This window comes from Empidonax traillii, unplaced genomic scaffold, assembly GCF_003031625.1.
Source record: "Empidonax traillii isolate 1590-97213 ecotype Southwest subspecies unplaced genomic scaffold, ASM303162v1 scaffold105:size1093405, whole genome shotgun sequence".
Classification (NCBI taxonomy): domain Eukaryota; kingdom Metazoa; phylum Chordata; class Aves; order Passeriformes; family Tyrannidae; genus Empidonax; species Empidonax traillii.
In genome coordinates, this window is record NW_020955298.1 from 680,663 (window position 1) to 698,769 (window position 18,107).

The 18,107-nt window shown below is 45.5% G+C and overlaps 1 protein-coding gene across 3 annotated transcripts in view; it reads left to right on the forward strand.

The window, feature by feature from the left end:
- Positions 1-18,107, forward strand: part of RAB11FIP4 (RAB11 family interacting protein 4) — a 110,137-nt gene that overhangs the window by 47,831 nt on the left and 44,199 nt on the right. Inside the window, exon 1 of one of the 3 annotated variants that reach the window (XM_027882395.1) lies at positions 2,395-2,437. The exons of the other annotated variants lie outside the window; for them this stretch is intronic. The gene's annotated coding sequence lies outside the window, so the exon portion shown is untranslated. Of the gene's footprint in view, positions 1-2,394; positions 2,438-18,107 lie in introns of those variants that run through there. 3 annotated transcript variants of the gene reach the window in all.

Consider the following 18,107-nt stretch of genomic DNA (forward strand, 5'->3'; position numbering starts at 1 on the left):
GCTGTTCTTTTCTTGTTTATCTCTTAAATAAAGCTGTCCTTTTTTTTCCCCCCACAGAATAATTGACCTCATTTGTCAGGAGAGTATATTTCTTGATACTGATTTTCCTAACATTAAACCCATCTGTTAATGTGGAATACATCTTTCCTCCTGCCCTCTGTGGCAGCATTAGCTGAGACACTCCTGTCTTAGCAGAGCAACTAAGAAGTGGTTAAAGTGGAAATACCTTTTCGACCCATAGCCAAGAGAAAAAACAGCCTGTGCAGTTAGAAGCAGCGATATTAAACACAGCAAATCACAGCTTTTTTTTTTTTTTTCCTCTTTCTGCTTATCAGCCCTCAGTTTTCTTCACCACCCACATACTCTCAGTCATTCTTGGCTCCCATTGTGTTCTCAGCTCTGCAGATGCTCCGTGTCACTCTCGGGGTGTTGGTGGCACTCGGTGATCACATGGCGCATGTTTGCAAATCACAGTGTTCTGTCTGTCTTGGATAGGCCAAGGGAAGCAGGAGGTTTTCCCTGGGTTTCCTGCTCTAATCTAGAAGTCTGTTTTATATTTGGTGCTCCTAAATCTGCCAGGTTCTCCTTCCCTTCAGCTTCTGCTGCATCCCCTGGGAAATAAGTATGTTCAGTATAAACCTTTCAGGAGGCCCAGCACAAGGATTGATCCCAGCTCCTGCTGAAATCAGTAGAAAGACTGTTAGGTCAACACCTTGGGATGTTCCTGAGGTGGTTGTTGCCTGAATCCCTCACTGGAGCAGGAAGGTGGGGGAAAAGCTTGATAAAGCACAGTCATACAGTTATAGAGAGAAAAAAGTCTCTGTTCTTGGGCAGGACTAGGCAGGATTTTACACAGGCAAGGCACTGTCTACAGTGATGAGAAGTTTATTGTAACCTCTACAGGCAACACTCTCAGTAATTCACTTTTTCCCTATTTTATTCTTATATATTTTTTCCTATTTTTATTCCTATATATACTTGGGAGCATCAAAAAGCAACATTAACTACAACTGCTGAGAAACCCCCAGAGAGCAATTACCAAGAGCAATGAAGTGCACAGCGTGCCCCCATTTGGGACTCATTTACATGGAAATTGCCTGAGTTCACCTGGCAATATTCTGAATCGTATTTTTTATGTTTGTGCATACATGCAAAAGTAAGTGTCCTTGGTACAAAACACCTGCACAAAAGTGAACTGCCTCTCTGGCTGCTCAAGCTGATTCCAAAATGCTGCCCTGAGATTCAGCAGTTCTGCGCTCAGGGCAAGGTAGGCATCTTCCAACAAAACAAATGCCAACTCCTCCAAAAACACCCAAAAGAGAGATTGAGGATTATTTTCTTTTTCAAAACCAGGTTGAATTTTTTTATTTGGTGGAATGTCACGCACTGGCATTTTTAAAGGGGAAATTACTTTTCCCCGACTTGTTTTTGCTCAGTTGTGGTATAAAACACATGTTAAAATAACACAAAAGGAGTAAAACACTCTGGCCTGGTCAAAAAATACTTCTCAAAATGTGCTTTGGATTTTCTTTTGAGAAAAAATCTGAGATTTTGGCTTGATTCTGAGCTGGGCCATGGAAATCCTTTGGAATATAAAAGTCTGCAGGCTGGGAGAAATGTCTTCCCACCCAGTTCTTGCCACAACACCCCAAATGCAATCCCAGTGTTTGAGGCCAGGGCTGGGTGGTGACCTGGCCCTCAGAGTGGAGTTGTCTCAGAGTTGGTTCAGTTCCCCTTTCGGGGCTGAGTTTGTGTGTCAGTGGTTTTGTCCAAATTCTGCCTGTTAAAACTGGTTTAAATTTTAAACACCTTGCAGGTGTTGCCCTCCTGTGATAGAAGTGTAAATCAGTGAGAGAGACCAAAGATTATTCCCTTCCCACAGGGTCTTGTCTGAGTCAAAATTTCCCGTTTCTTAGGGCTGTGTTTGGCTGGGTGGTTTGAGCCTGCCTGGTTCAGCCATCCTTGCTGTGACTCAGCAACAGGGATGAAGTTCCAAGAGGATTGTCCTTCCAGACATCCATAGGAAAGTAATTTTGTGCGTTTGTTGTTATCTGTGGCTCTTTTTTTGAGTATTTCTTTCTTTTCTGTGGCCCAGGTGGGGTTTTGTAAAGCACTCAGAAGCTTTATTGTAATGCCTGTCACCCACCTCTTTGGCAGAACTGCTGTTTAATAGACGTCTTCTGTCTCATCCCAAGTTTTTATTTCTGAGGCATTATCTTCAAGCTTCTAATCTGCTGATTTTCTTACAGAGCACAGTTTTGGGGGTATTTTTTTTTTTTTTTAAATTGTCAGTTGCCATGGCAAAATATTCCTCTCCCTGGATAAACCAATTTAGGCTGTGGCTCGGTCTTGAGGTAGAAGCTGTGAAAGGACTGAAAGCAAAAGTTGGGCTCTTTTTATCAAGGAAAGTCACATCCCTATTGATTTAATCCTTCAGGTAAGCATGGCTTTGTGGTTTATTTGCCTTTTGTTTGACGTGCTGAAAATCTGTCCATGCATATTTGTGGGGTTTCGAATGCAGCGTTCTTAACAACATAAGCAAAAGGAATATTATGAAAGCACTCGCCTTGTACTGCGTTCCTGTGAAAGAAAAGCAACTGCTCAGTCAGAGGGTGGTGAAGGAATCCTGACTCTGATATACAGCCTTTGAGGAATACCAAAATATCTGTAATAAAAGTAGCTGCATAAGGGCAGGGCACACACAGCGTTCAGTGGGTTTCTTGACACTCATGTGACTGGGAAATCTTCACCCTCCAATTCATAAACTGGCACTGACTCACTCTTTCTTGATTTTTATTTCTCTTTTAAATTCCTATTCTATTTCATATCTTTTCTCCTTGCTGCTTGGGGAAATTTGTGCTGCATTTATGGAAGACTGTGGGACACAGAGTATTGGATTATTTTCAGAGGGAAGGCTATGATACTGAAATATAAAGAATTCTTTTTTTTTTTTTTTTCCCCAGTAATAGCATTGTTTTAAATAGGTTGTTTTCTTTTTATTTGTGGGTTTGCTTTGTTTTTTCAGAAGAAGGTTCTGTGTAAACGTGTGACAGCTGGTTTGTAAAGCCAAGACTCCAGGTTATTATGAAACTGTAAAGAGAAAGTCAACCACAAAGGGATGTTCTAGCTAATAAAACCAGTGAAATCCCTCATTGCACAAGCAAACAAAAAGGATTTGACTGCCTCTTTTCTGCCTTCTGTTCTCTGACCACACTGAGAGCAGTGGAGTTTTTTGGAGGCAGCTTCTCTTGTTTTTTATAAACAAGAGAGCTGCACATAACGCTAAAAATTTTCCCGTTACGTAAAACCATTCCTCCATAGGTGAAATCTTACAGGAGTCATTTCTGCCACACAGCTCTTGCTGTACTGGCACAGCATTTTAGTGTTAAATGAGTTATTCCAGTAGCCTCAAGAACTGCCACCAAAAGTGACCCGTGCAGCTCATGGCATTGCCCAGTGCTTTTCCCACTTGTGGAAGCTCTGGGACATCTCTCCCCTGTCCTTCATCTCTCAGGTCACACCCAGCTCTTGGCATGCCCAAAGTCCCACAGAACCACGTGGTCTTTGTCCTGCCCACTCAGGTGTGTCCCCCTGGTTCTCCTGGCAGGGATTCAGCCCCAGTGAGGTGTCACAGGGGGACCATGGCATTGTCCTCTATCAGAGGCAACAGAACTTTAACATTAAACCATCCTGCTCAGCTGGGCTCACAGAGCTAAGATCTCAATTATCTTGTCTATTTTTAGAAACTGGAGAAAAATAAAAATGTGAGTATTTTTTTTATTATTATTATTATTTTACATGCTGCAGTGGAGAATTTATTTGTCTGGGAGGAGGCAGCTTTGCCAGTACTGCCACACATCTGGGCTACGAGAAGCAATTTGTAACTGAACAGGAAGGAAAAGTAGGCCAGCCTGCAAGAGAGTATCTAGGAATTACTCCTGGGGGATTTGTGCTACACTGCCTCCAGCAGCTGAAATAACAGCATGAAATTGCGATTAAAAATTAAGAAGAGATATGGGCTATTTGACCTTCTTTCAGTCAGGGACACAGAGGCCCTGCCTGGAACGGGGATGCAGAGAAATGCAGCTTCTGTTGAGCGATTATGTGCCAGCAAGAGGCTGCTGAAGTTCATCCTGAGCTCAGTGGAACAGAGGGATCATTTCCTTCCATTTGACGTGGTCCAGCCTGGTTTTGGTGCTGGTGGCACAGTGACACCAGGTACAGGGACAGGTTATAGGAGAGCCAAACAGTCCTTGCTCTAACAGCTGCAGTCCAAACAGATGAGAAAAATAGGAAATAAACTGTCAATTGTCACATTTCCTAAGTTTACAGAAATCCAGGAACATGAATTTGGCCCATGAGAGGCTGTGTTAATTAGGAGTTAATTTGCCAGATTTGCTATTTGGCTCACCTTTTTTCCCAGGCTGTTACTGTAATCACCGAGTTGACTCCAGCATCACTTGGGGAACAGGCCACGAGACAGAGCAGCCTCTTTGGGTGGGTGTGAATACTGGACCCCAGGCTTGTTTTGGTACTCAGTGTTATGATAAGCTTCGAGGACGGTTCAGTTGGAACAATAATATAACCATGGCAGTGTTGATACAGGGCTGACGCAAATGCTGATGAGGGTTTTGGGCTGACAGTGTGAACCTGGCAGCCCAGACTCCATCCACCACGCCTGGGAAGGCTTTGGAGAGGGAATGCATAAAGCAGAAAAAGGCGTATCCAGAAGGGTGATTCCTTGGAGCTTGTGCCAGCCTGTGTAAATAGGGCTGTGATAACAAACTATTTGACTTTGCAAGAGAACTTTGATTGTCCTGAGCTGTGGAGCCCGAGAGTCTGCAGGAGACAGCCCTGGTGGGAATCCTGCTGGTTTGTTAGCTCTGTACATCAGGCTCTGGTCATTCAGGATGCTGTTTGGGGGAAAGGCTTTCTCAGTGGGTGTTTGTGCGGCACCACTTAGAGCCAAGCAGGGTAACGACTGGAGGAGAGAAAATCTGCAGGTTCTTCACCCTTTTATAGGTGCATCAAATATATAAATGTGGTGTAAATACTGTAGAGCTTTGGCCATCCATTTTTATAGGATAGTGCAATACTCAGGTAAACTTCCTTGCCATGGTAGGAGTTTATTCATAGCACCATACACAAAACCTGACCTAGTTTAAAATGGGGGGAATGTCTCAACTTACACATACTGAATCTGCTGCCACCTGCTTCCAGCAGCAGAGAGGATGTTTGGCTTGTTTTGGTAACAGACAGAACCTCGAGTATTTTTATATATTCTCCACAGCAAGGTTCCTAAATCTGTAACTGTCCTGCATTTATTACTGGGGTGTGTGTGTTGAAAAAATTATGGGTGTTTGTGGCTTCAATGAGTTTTTAATTTCTGTGTCCTTGAAGGTTAGTGTCATTGAAGAACATTTGTGGGGGGAACTGGGGCACGTGTCTTTCATCAGGACATGGACCATATGGTTACAGTGCCCTAAGGCACACTCATGGAAAAGTCTAGAGCATGGAAGATGGGAGCCTGTCCGGAATAGGGAGGGGTGTTGAGTTAAGAACTGTTGGTCAGGTACATAGATGATGAAAATCAACTTAAGAACATGAGAAAAACAAACCTATGTTCCTGCTGGGTTGGTTGATTCCCACCCCCACCACCACCACCTTGGAAGTTTTTGAGACTGTTCCAGTAGGAGCTTTTCCCATATATATCTCTCCTTCCAGCTCTAACAGCTTCACCTTTGCCAGGGTTCTCTTTGGGGTTTCAGAGTTTCACCATTTTAAATGGCCTGTCATTGTCAGAACTCTAAAAGGTCTCTGCCATAAAACTGTACATTTTGGACTAATGTATTTCTTGGATCTTTGCTCCACTGGATTCTTGTTACGCTCCTCAGAATATTTCATAGTCTAGTTACTGCTAAAAAGGGAGGAGGGGGACCTGAATAATGAATGAAGTCAGTATTCCACTGCACCTCTGAGATCTGATTTTTATGGAAATCAGTAATGCATGGTATTTTGTGAGACTAATGGATAAATATTGCCTTTCATACCTCTGAACTCTTCAGCACAAGGATCAGCAACCATCCCATTATGAATCACACTTCGCAGGGTTGTGTAGCTGCGGGAGCTGACACAGGTTTCTCACCTGGGAACCTGTCAGTTAAGTGAAAGAGTAAATCACCAGCTTTCTCTTTCCGCTGCGTTTTGAAGCTGCGCTTAAAATCTTTCTGTTTGTCTCATTGCCAAGCCAGTGGTGAGATATTACAGGGGAATTATAAGAGGGAGTTTTGTACAGTAAATTCAGATTTCAGCTGTTGTCAGGTACAATTCCTTGCCTGTAAAGAAACTGAGTTAAAGCTTCTCAGATTACTGCACCATGACAAAACATTGCAATCAGGAGACATCCCGTGTCGTGGTTCTCGAATCAAAGGGGAAAGGGTTTGTACTCGGATATCACAGAAGATGCCCTGCCAAGAGTCACTGATCTCCTGCTGGTCTACAAAGAAGAGTTTTAGCAGTGAAATGTACCGAATCACACTGACCGTGGTGCTTCACGGAGCGGAGTCCTGGGGCTGGGGAAAGTCCTGCAGCACTTTCTCTCCAGTTATTGGCCGTTACTAATTTTTCCCCGTAAACAAGGTGTCAGATGTTTCCTGACTTAGGGCCAGGTCATTACTTGCTGTGCTGCTGAGGGACATGCTTTTTCTCTTTTCCTCTAGCTTGTGTGTAGTCTTCCTAGATCAAAAACCTTTACTGGAAGAGACAGTCTCTCTCAGCTGTATTTTTAGAGTGCCTGACATGTGGGGCCCTTTCTTTGCCTCTCCCCTGTGAGGACAGGGCCACTTCATTTTAGAAGGAAGAGATTGGAAAGTGAAGAAACCAGCACTAGCAAAAGCATATAAATATTTACTGAATGAAATGGTAATATTTAGTTTGACTTAGATACTTGTATTCTGTATGGACTCACCTTCACCTGCAGTGTCTTCTCTCTTACGAAGGAACTGATACTCAAGGGAGGAAAGACTCTCCTGAAAAGGGTCCCAGGAGCTCAGACCGTGTTAGGATATCCTCTGTGACCTGCTCTTGGCTCCTCTTGTTAGCACAGCTCCGTGGCACTGGCATGTGCCACCTGGGGAGGCACAACATCCTTTCCCCTCTCCCACTTTCCGGGAGGCCGGGGCTGCCTTCACGTTCCTGCTGCTTCCACAAGAGCCAGTGGGTAACAAGAACCACATGGACCACACGGGTTTCTGTTTCCTGAGGTAGATCTCCATCTGTAACTGCTTCTGAGATGACGTGGGGTCTCAAAGCTTCCCCCCTGCTGGCAACTCTCTGCCTCACAGGACCTCTTTTCTCATGGCATCTGAACATTTCCGTATTGAACATGATTAATTAGAATGGAGAGGGCAGTGTCCAGGGCAGGAATCAGTGTTTAAGAGTAGTTTAGTATTTTAATCTGAACAGATTATGGAAATAGAATGTGAATGGTAACTGGAGGTAGTTTGCTCCCTGCTGAAAGCCAGGTCACGTTTATCAGGGGGAGAGCCCCTTCCACGGCCTGTTCTTTACAGGACATGGGGCACTGCAGTCCCCTGGGCTGCTCTGGTTTTCAGTAAAAAAATCAATGTGCTGGTGTCTCAGGAAGGTCTGGATGGTGCTAATATTGTCACAGCTTTGAGCTTTGCCCACCCTGGTGAGCTTTGTTGGCCAGCTCTGTTTCTCCCGAAGATGGGAGTTTTTCCCTGCGGCGTTCTGACAAAATGCCGTTTGAGTTGAAGGTGTTTTGCCTCCTACAGCAGATCTGCACCTGCTGTTCCCTGCTCTGTGTCTAGAGCCCAGTATCACCCAGTCTGCCATCATCACACCCCGCTTTTGCCAGGCTGCCAACAGCCCATATGCAAGGGCTGGTCCCTGCTGTCTGACACGGAGTGTCTTTCGGATCCTCCTCACAGTGAAGCTGAACCAGAGGTTATGTTTTTCCTGGTATGTTTGCATTTGTTACATTTACAGTCTTAGCCATGAAGGGACTGTGATAGAAACAAAAAAAGGTGCTTTTTTATGTGATTCTCTGATGCTCCTGCAATGCTTGTTACCCCAGAGTTTCTCTATAGCTGAGTTGCCTTCTCTTCCAGTTTCTGTAGCTGGAAAGGAACACATTTCTGTGACCAGGATGATACCAATACTTGGCTAATGAACATTTATCAGCTCAGAAAAATGAATTCCAACTTCCCTGTTAATGAAAGGTGTACATGGAGGGACTATAATGCTAAACACAAGACCAGGAGAGAAAACAGCTGAATTCATTTTCCTAGTGCTACAAACCTCCTGGGATTTTTGGGAAGGGCAGTTGAACCACAACCTTCATCATTCCGTGTTGTCCTCCCTATCAGTAAAATAAGGATAAAACTATTAGTTCTGGCTGCCTGGATGGTAAACTGACTGGCAGGGCACATTCCCCTGACTCTGTGTGCCAGCTGTACTGAGCAGGGCATCCCTCTCCTCTTATCTCTTGGCCAGTTCCAGAGAATTGTCATGGAATTAACACGTCCTGCCCCACAGTCTTGAGAACAGCAGCCACATCCCTCAGCAAACAACTCCAAAAGGCCTTGACAGTTCAATAATTGCCTCTGCTGTCTGGCTTTTAAGAAATGAAGTGAAACTTAAATGGGAGTTCTGCAAAGTTTGATAGCCCTTCCACTCTGCTGGAATCATTCATGGTGGGCGTTCAAGCTTCCAGCCTAATGGGGATTTGTGAGAAGGCATCAACTCAGAAAAAAGTGTCAACAGCACCACAGGTCAGACAAGGACATATTATTATGCACCTTTGAAAACACAGCCAGACTTCACATCTCAGCCCAGCATGCAGCAATCATTAGTCACCCTGCATAATCCTCTTGACCTATTTTTTTTTTTTTTTTTCCTTTCACAGTGGTCACATTTGAAAATATTGTCTCGAGCTGGTTGGGCCCACACAAAGTTGTTAATTGGGAGCTGTCTAGTTCAGGGGTAACACAGAGGCAAAGTTCAACACAGAGTGCTCAGCACCCCAGGCTGCAGCACTGAACATTCCCAGGGAGGTGGTGGCCAGGAGACCCAGGAGGCACCAGTATGCACAGAAACGTTTTTCCTGTTGCTTCCAAAGGGACTGGTCACCTGGTTGTTTGGCTTGTCTGGAATTAAGGGTTTGACAGGATCTGACCCAGCGGGAGGGTTGGAATGTGAGGAGCACTAATGACATATAGGAGTAGGAAGACACAGGTTGGAACAATGAGCCAGCCAAGAAAAGCCTACCCATCCACCTCCATCCCAGAGAGCTGGGTGGGCATGGCCTTTGTCATTAGGGGATTTTTAAAGGGCTGCCACCCTCCTGGTTTCTCCCTGAGGCTGGTCCCAAAGATGTGTGGAGCAGCACAGCTCCCACGCTCTGTGCACTGGGGCTCTCACTCAGCACCATCTCTCACCAGGCTGCGCTCTCCTGTGCTGGAGGGACAAGTGTAGGGTGGCTCCCTGCACAGGTGGGGAGTTGTGGAAATGGTCTGCAAACTTGGTACCTCAGAGGCTTGTAACTTCCAAGATTTATTCCACATATCTGTTAAATTCCTGGAGGCTGCGGCCACAGTTATGTAGACGATGGAATTAGCATAAAAACTATTTACAATACTTATTCCGTTATTATACTACCAAAGCGCTTCACAGACTCTAATGAATTCCTGTTGCAGCTTCTTTGGGAGCTATAAAATTGTTATTCATCCAAGTCTGAAGAAGATAAATTGAGCTGTTCAGTGGTAAGGCCCAGGTTGGTGGCAGGGTCAGACTGGTTTCCAGAAGAGCCAGGTGACTACATACCACTGAGGTCACAGATGTCCATCATCGAGTGGGAACAGGTACCTGTGTCTCAGCTGTCTGCTGGCCCAGCTTTTATATCTCAGCATCTGTAGCATTCAGCAGTCCTTTTTTGCATGTAGGTGGAATTTGATACTAAATTTCACAGGCTGATAATTTTCCAGAGTGCTTTTTCCTTGTTCCTTTGTCTGCAGAATCCACCCAAATGAGAGGCAGAGCAGAGCAGGGCTCCCTTGCCTCAGCCAGGGAAAGGATCAAAGCTCTGGTTGGGATGGTGCTGAAGGCATGTGCCTCTCTTGCTTACCTGCAGTAGGTTATGAAACTGCTGGCCTGGGAAGGTTGGTAGGTGTCAAATCTACTTTATAAAATCAGACAAGGGTGGCATTCTAAGTTTGCTGCACCCTTGTACAAAAGGCATGTTCTAACTGATTATGTCAGGCTGTGTTCTGCCAGAAGGAGCTAGAGCTGGAAGTCTTGCCTCTCTCTGTCACATCGGCCTTTCTGCCTGTTCCTGGTGTCTCATGTGCTGTTACCCTCCAGTCCCTGCAGGCATCTGTAAAATCACAAGGCTTGATTTGGAGCTGATGCTCCCAAAGTGTGGTACCTGCACTGCCAAACAGAGGGGCCAGAGATTGCTTCTCTCCCCCTGTAAGGCTCCTTGTTGTCAGGGGTGGTGCACTGAGTGTATTTGAGGGATTTGCAGGTAGGGTCTAACTTGGTTCTTGCTCTTTGTGAAGTTGTTTCCTTGTCTATTCTTGACCTTCTTTGACAGGACAGGGCTGTCAGTCTGTCCTGCATATTTCTACCTTCATTAAATCCCTGGGTACTGAGAGTGCTACTGTCTGGGCTCATTTGGGGATTTAGGGCAGAAGTGCTTTATGCTGCCATCATCATCTTGTAAGGAGCAAAGAACAAATGCAGTGGATTCCCTAGATCCAGGATAATCATATCTTGACAGCATACTAATTAATTGTCTTATAATCAGGTAATTCTTGCCTATGTAGCTGCCTAATTACTATTTAGTAGCTCAGACTATGCAAATAACCAGTATTTTCAAGCAGTGGTTTTAAGGAGTGGAACACAGTGGGCTGTGACTCCTGGTGTAACTCCTCTGTCTTCCTTGAATTGCTCCTGGGGTTAATTTGGTCACCCAGTTTCTTTAGTCTGCAAAGCCACCCAGCAGCCCTAATTGTTGCCATGTTGGCAATGAGGGAAGAGTGTGCCCAGCTCCACTGCTCAGTGCCACGGGCTGAGCTGCTGCACTGCAGCTGATAATGTGCTCAGAAGTACATCCATATGTTGGCTCCCTGGGAGCTCTTCCTAACCCAGCAGATTATAAACTAATGAGCTTGAGCCATACTTTGGGGACCAATATACAAGAGCGTGCTGAATGCCTCCGTGGTAGATATTTACTTGTAAACCAGGGAAGACAGCAAAGATAAAAATTACAATTGCCTAACATTCGTATCTTGAGATTGTTTTCACCTCTGCCTCCAGCTGATTCCCTTCTGGATTAGTTGGTTTCCCAGTGTTTGTGGTCTGTCCTGACTATGTGTGTGCATGCATGTGTGAGTCCCAATTCTATCCAGACAAAAATTTGCACTCATTCAAAAATTTTAACTGCATTTGGAAGAGCAGCAGGAACTTCACAATATTAATCTCTGATGTTTCATAAAAATAAGCTTTTGTATGGGGATAGTTAAAGCAAGACAGGCCTTCACTGGTGTGGCTTTAACAGTGTAAAAATGATTTAGTGCTTCAGCACCATTCTCATATGTGAAAGAAATGAGTGAAAGCTGACATAAGGCGCTTTCCCACTAGCAGAGCTGCCTCTTGGGCTGGAAACATTACCTAGATGCTTGTGTTTTGGGTTGTTGTTAGCTATATCCCATAATATCTGTGTCCAAGCTATAAAACTAATCCTCAAGACATCAGTGCCCAGCTCAAACAACACGTGTACACCTACCACGATGCTGGCTGTGGACGCACTGATAATTTAATATCTCCCATTTTTTTAAAGCTGTGTGACCCTAACAAAGAGGTGACTTCGTGTCTTGGTGTCAGGTTTGCCCCAGACAAATTGCAGCAATTCTCTCCTGCATTTTACTGCTCACTCATACCCAGCTGCCTCTGGATGTATTTGCTGCATGATTACACCTTCAGTGTCCAGATGACCAGACCTTTGCCCAAACCAGCCTGAGAGTGGCCTTACAAACAATCTGAGGAACTGGAGTGTGTTTGATTTTCCTTGGCTTGTTTGCTTTCCGTTATCTGTCTTCATGGGGATAAAGAATGCTGTTGCTGACCTCAGAAGTTCCCTGGCTTTGCTGTGTGGAAGACACAAAAGGAGGAACGATGTTCCCAGTGGATACCTCATGGAGCTTCCCCCCAGAGAAGCCAAGAGGAGGGAAGTGTGGACCACATAAATAGAGGGGATTCTCCAAGAACATGTGCTGAAATAAAAGCAGCTAAAAATAATCTCTGAGGCTAAATGTGAATCATCTGGAGAGCAACTAGCAAAAGTTTCTGCAAGAAAATCCTGAAAGGAGGAGGCCAAGCTTTCAGAAGCAATCATGGAAGCTGGAAGCAAATAGTCTTCCTGTGAAAAACTACCACTTCCAGCATGTGCTGATGGGGATTCCACACCCTTCCCTGGCTCTGCCTTCTCCGGTTATGCTGAGGCTCAGTCTCATGCTCACCGGTGCAGTTTTTGGCTAAGTCTCCCTCAGAATGGGATTGTTCTTCCAGATTTTGATCATGTTTCAAGAACTGGAACTCCAGCAAGTGGAATCAGGCTTTGTTAGAACAGCCAGTCCATGGAATCTCTCCCTTTCTCCATGGTCAGGCAGTTCCCAGAAACACGGCAAGGTGGTAAAACTTTTTTTAAAACAGTGATTTCCCTCTGCACCCCTTCTTCTAGTGCAAAGGCTTATCCCCTCCTGTCTTGCCTCAGCCACTCATTCTTCCCTCTTTGCCAGCTATAATCTGCTCCTGGGAGTTACCGCAGCTCTTTCCAATGCAACACGTTTAATCCCAAATTGAAAAGTCTTTGTGAGCCAAGGCCTCAGTGTCATGTGGTGAATGTCTGAGATGCAGAGAGGGATCAAGGTGGCTTCTTAGTTACCAGCAGTTAACACAACCTATTGTGGTTGATTTAATTGCCATTTATACGTGTCTTTGTGCCTCCTGCTCGGAAGGAGCGTGAGCTGGAAATGAGACGGCGCATAAATAGCTGCGGTTCTGCCGTGGCACCCGGCGAGGCTTCAGCTATAGAGCAGCCATAGTGTGCTCTGACAGGCATTGAGGAGCAGCCCAAGCCTTTCTGCTGGACAATGCTGGGCCACAAAAGCAGCATTAGGGCCAGCAGCCCCGGCTAGGCGGGAGTAGCTGATCCCAGATGTATCCCGAGGCTTTCCAGAGCCGCACGCACCAGTTTGGAACAGGACACGCCGTCCCACGGCTGTGCCAGGAGCGGGGACTGACCTGTCACAGGGCTGTGGAGCAGCCCTGGACCTCACCTCAGCTCTCCACCTGGGCGTGCTTTTCCTCGGGGTGTCTTTCAGCTTCTCCTTTTGCGATGGCATTTCTAGCTGAGACGCTCAGTAGAGTGCCAAATTCAGCGGTGAAGCTGCTTTCTGTCAGACTTGAAACGTCCGTAAAATGCTGATTTTGACAACTTGGCTCGGGGAAAAGGAAATTATGTGTAAATTTCAGAGCATCTCTCACTTTGATGCCTTTCAAGAGTAGAAAGCTTCGGTTTCATTTTGACTGGATTTTTAACAGATACGTTTAATCACAACGTAAACATTTAAGAAACACTTAAAGGAACTGAACGACCCCAGCTTTTAAAAAAATCCTTCTAGTGATAATTTTCACGTTTTCCTTTAATTATTTTCGAGATTGTCAAAATTTCTCTTTCAGAATTCCAATTTGCAGCCCCGGGGCTATCGAAAGACAGGGCAGCTACCCAACAAAGCAGTCTAGGAATATATGGGAACTATATTTCATCCGAAATTGTTCTTTTCCACTCAGAAGACGGATGACTAATGTGTGGTGCTTTTCCACTGGCTGTTAACAATGCATTTAGTTTTTCCTGACGTGTTTAGAAGAATGAGACAAGAGCCCCCTAGGCATCTTCTAACAAAGAAACGAAACGTATCACTTGGTGTTTTCACAGCGAACTGAGGCTTTTCTGGGTTACACACGTCAAAACGAAGTAGTGGGTGTAACTTCCATTACCCACCAGAAAGGAAACAGAAGGAAACAGTCTGATAAAACCGTGGTGTTTTATTAAGCAAATGTTCCCATGTAAGGCCAGGAGATTGCTGCCTGCTGAATTTATTCCAGACTTCTGGCCCGCTTTTTAAAGTGTGAGACAGATAAGGAGTTAATTTACCTTCTCAGATTTAGACCTTCTGAAAGATTCATGGAAATTGTGAAAGGGAGAAATACCTTTTAAATCGTGCTCAGCTGATTTGATTGTAATCTCTGCCAGTCTTTGCCGTGGAGCGTGGAGCCCTTCCCTCTGGGTTCACACCCAGGCACATCCCATCCTAACTCCTGGGGGACACTCCGTGCCAGCCTTGCTGTGGATCTGGGCAGATCCATCCTCTGTCTCAGCCTGCTGAGGAGTAAGAAATAACATTTCTTTGGGTTTGGATGTCTCCAGGCAAGCTCCAAACGCAGAGCCGCTGAATTAAGAAGTGTACACTCTTCTGTATTCCGAAATTTTATGGAGAGACAGATGATCATCTTCTTGGCAGAACTATTTGTGCTTAATCTCTTGAGGGCTGAGTGATGAAGCTGGTTGAAGGCTGCACACCCCAGGGCTCAACGCAAATGCAGTGCCAGGGGCAGGCAGAGGAGCAGTTTGTTCTCCTTTGGAAACGTGTTTCTGGGAGTACAGAGAAGTGTGAAAACTCAGATGCAAAACCAGAGTTATCTTCCCTCACTAATTCTGTGACCTCATTGTCTCCTTTTCCTTCCCAGCCTCCCTTACAACACTACTATTTAAGACAGGCATTACTGGGAAAGTGTATTTAGCTGGTTTACTCCAGCCACGCTACACATGGCCTTGTATGAGGAATTCATTTTAAGTTACTTCCACACCCACAATGGTAACTGGAGGAGGAAAGAGGAGGATTAAAAGGATGTCCTCCCTGAAAACTCCAATCTTTTAAACGTTTCGCCCTTCCCACTTTGAGCAACCCTCATTAGCAAAACTAAGGGTTCATAAATTTCCATTGTTGCAGAAATCTGAATGTTAGGAGTTCATCTAATTTATGATTAACTAAAAGGGCAGGAAGTGTTGTTATTATACCGTTAAAAATTGAAAGATACTGAAAAATGTTGCCTACCCTAACTCAAGAAGTCATTTTCAGAACTGCTTGTGAGCTGTAGGAAAAAAGGAGAAAAAAATCTGCCAGATGAGTCATACTGATAATTTTAAAATGCTTTGATCTGACTCCCATAATGTAAACATTTTTATTGAAATCCACTTACCTGTGGAAGCGAAGATTAATGTTGAACAAGGAAGTTGGAGTGCATTTAGCTGGAACAGAGGAGCAATGGAAAATGGGATTCTAAAATGCCTATTCATCTCTTCTGGTTTTGCACAGGCTTGTGTGAGCTCTGTGAACCTTTTCCATCTTAACACCTCTAAGATATGGAATAGCCATTAGCACAATTAACGTGTAATGAAAGGGACAACGAATTCAAAAGGGTGAGAGCCCAAAATGACACCAGTTGTACCGGTTTGAGAGGCAGCACAGAGGTGGTGTGTTTTTAGAAAGATACTTTGGCTTCTGCTGCACTTGAGACTTTGGTTTTCCTCCTGTTTCTTCCTCTCTGCAACCGCACACATCTTGTATTTTGGACTGTGAAGACCTTTGGGATAGACCTTGGCATCAGGAGACCTGGCTGTCCAGGACCTGTTGCCATAATGCAAAAGTTTAGTCACGTGTGTTGCTGCAGCAGCTGATTCTGTGAATTCTCTGTGTTTCCATCAACTACAGATGCTAAAATTTTGGCGAAGCAGATTGTTACAGTTGCTCAGAAATAACTGATTCCACTGCAGGCTTCGATCCTGCCACTCTTTCTGTGATCTCTGAGCAGCTCAAAGCAGGGGGGTGAGACAGAAAACTCATTTATTTAAAAAAAATTAACCTAGAGAGCTGGTTACAATTCCAGATAGAAAATGTTGTGTTAATAAGCAGTATTCCAGAGTGATGAGAGCACTTCATGGAGGTTTATCTTTACCTAAATCAAAGAAACTGGTGCTGTTCGCAGCTCTGTGTGATGCCCGTGGCCCTGCTGAAAGGAGCATTTGATTAGGAATGCCTTGGCCAGGGCGAGATCTGGAGGCTTTGGAGTCTGCCCCGGGTGTCTTGGCAACGATACACAGTTGAGAGCCCTCATCAGCACAGACACAGCGTGTCCCAGGTCTGGCTTCACATCCCACTCGTGCGCGGCAAGAGGGAAAACTTTGCTGCTACCGAGACGGGCTTTGGAGACACCTCACTTCCCTCAGAGAACTCCACAGCCGTTCTCAGTAAGTAGAATTTTAAATTAAGGGATGATAAGTTTTCTTCCCTCAGAAGTCGTCTTTTGTTTACGCGTGGCTGTGGATCAGGAATGTAAATCAGGCGAAAAGTTGAAACATTCAGAAGTCTGCTTCCAGTTAGTGTGAAACTGCTCTAATCAGCCATTAATTAGGTGGTGTGGGATTGAAGGAGATGAGTTTTAGAAAACGTTATGGGCTGGGAAAGCAGAGGCTGAGCCTTCCCCCTTTGTCAGCATTGTGTGTGCAGTGCTACCTACAGCAGAGCCGGCGCTGTGGGCTCGGCAGCAATCCCTGCACGGCTGATGCAACAGGGAGCCCTTCCCACTCCCTGTGCTCCGAAGGCAGAGCCTGTGATAAAGCAGGTTTGAAGATGAGAACTTGAGCCGTTCTGGGTTTTTTTAAGATGTCTGTTTTCTGGTGCAGAAGTGGGCTGTGCCGTGAGGTCTCGTTCCCTCTGAGGTTTTCCGCTTTCTGAAGTGTTTCGTGTTTGCTTTTAGTGGAGTGAAAAAAACGTGACTGTGGCATACCCAGAGAGGTATTGCAAGCCAGAGGAGAGGGTACCTTGTGGTTGTATGACTGGTTTAGGATAGGGGTGTCTGAGTCCATCTCCAGCCTCTGTCACAGCCTCAGGGAAGGAGCTGATCTCGCTGTGCACTGTTGAACAGCCCACTCAGAGCCTTCTCTCCCTGGCATGTGACGTCCCTGCGTGGGCTGGCCCGGCGTGGGTGGGCATGACTGACTGGTCTGGTGCTCATGGCAACCTCTCCCCGTGCCTGTGATGCAAACAGCAGCCACTGCAGGTATTGCTGCACGCAGGGCACAGACAGGGCACATCCTGCGGAGGAGCAGATTCCTGGGAAGGACCTGTTAGCACCCGGAACGTGTTTCGAGGCACGTTCAAACACCTGGAACGTACCTGAAACACACCTGGAATGCCTTGAACATGCCTGAACACAACCAGAACATAACAGAAACATAACAGAAACACATCTACAACACAGCTGGAACACACCTAAAACCCACATGGAATGCACCTGGAACACAGGTACCTGGAACACAGCTGAAACACACCTGGAACCTGCCTAGACTGGAACGTGTTTCCAGGCATGTTCAAATGCATCTGGACTTGGAACATGTGTGGAACTCACCTGGAACACACATGGAACCTGCCTAGACCAGAACACATTTCACTGCCCGATTCACTGTGAAACTTGTTTCCTACCAGGCTGCTTAGGGATTCCTAACCCATTTTTTCACCTAAGAGAGAAATGGGATGTTTAATTAACAGAAAGCAGCATGGATATCATTTGTTCATTCCAGGTCCCCACAAAATGTGGTGTTTCTTGTTTGATTCCCTCATTTATCTCAGTGAATGTGCTCCATGAGGAGATTGTCCACAAGCAGGGAACAAGTCCCTTTCCCTCTGCACCTCCCTCATGGAACGTGTGTTAAATAAAGCCTCAGTGTTGGGCAGTGATGAGTCTTTAGGCCTCCCTGTCTCTATCTCTCTGGCCTTTATCTTCCCCCTCCTTTCTTTCTGTTCCTTCCTCTGTTCTCCAGTAACAGTGGCACCTAATTAGGTCATGGATTGTTTCCTGCTCAGAACCTTTCAGGAGGTTTTGCAGTAGCTGTGGGGTTTGTTACTCAAGGCACTTGTTCTGCCTGCCCAGCTTTCCTGCTTTGTGCCTCTCTTAACTGCTCC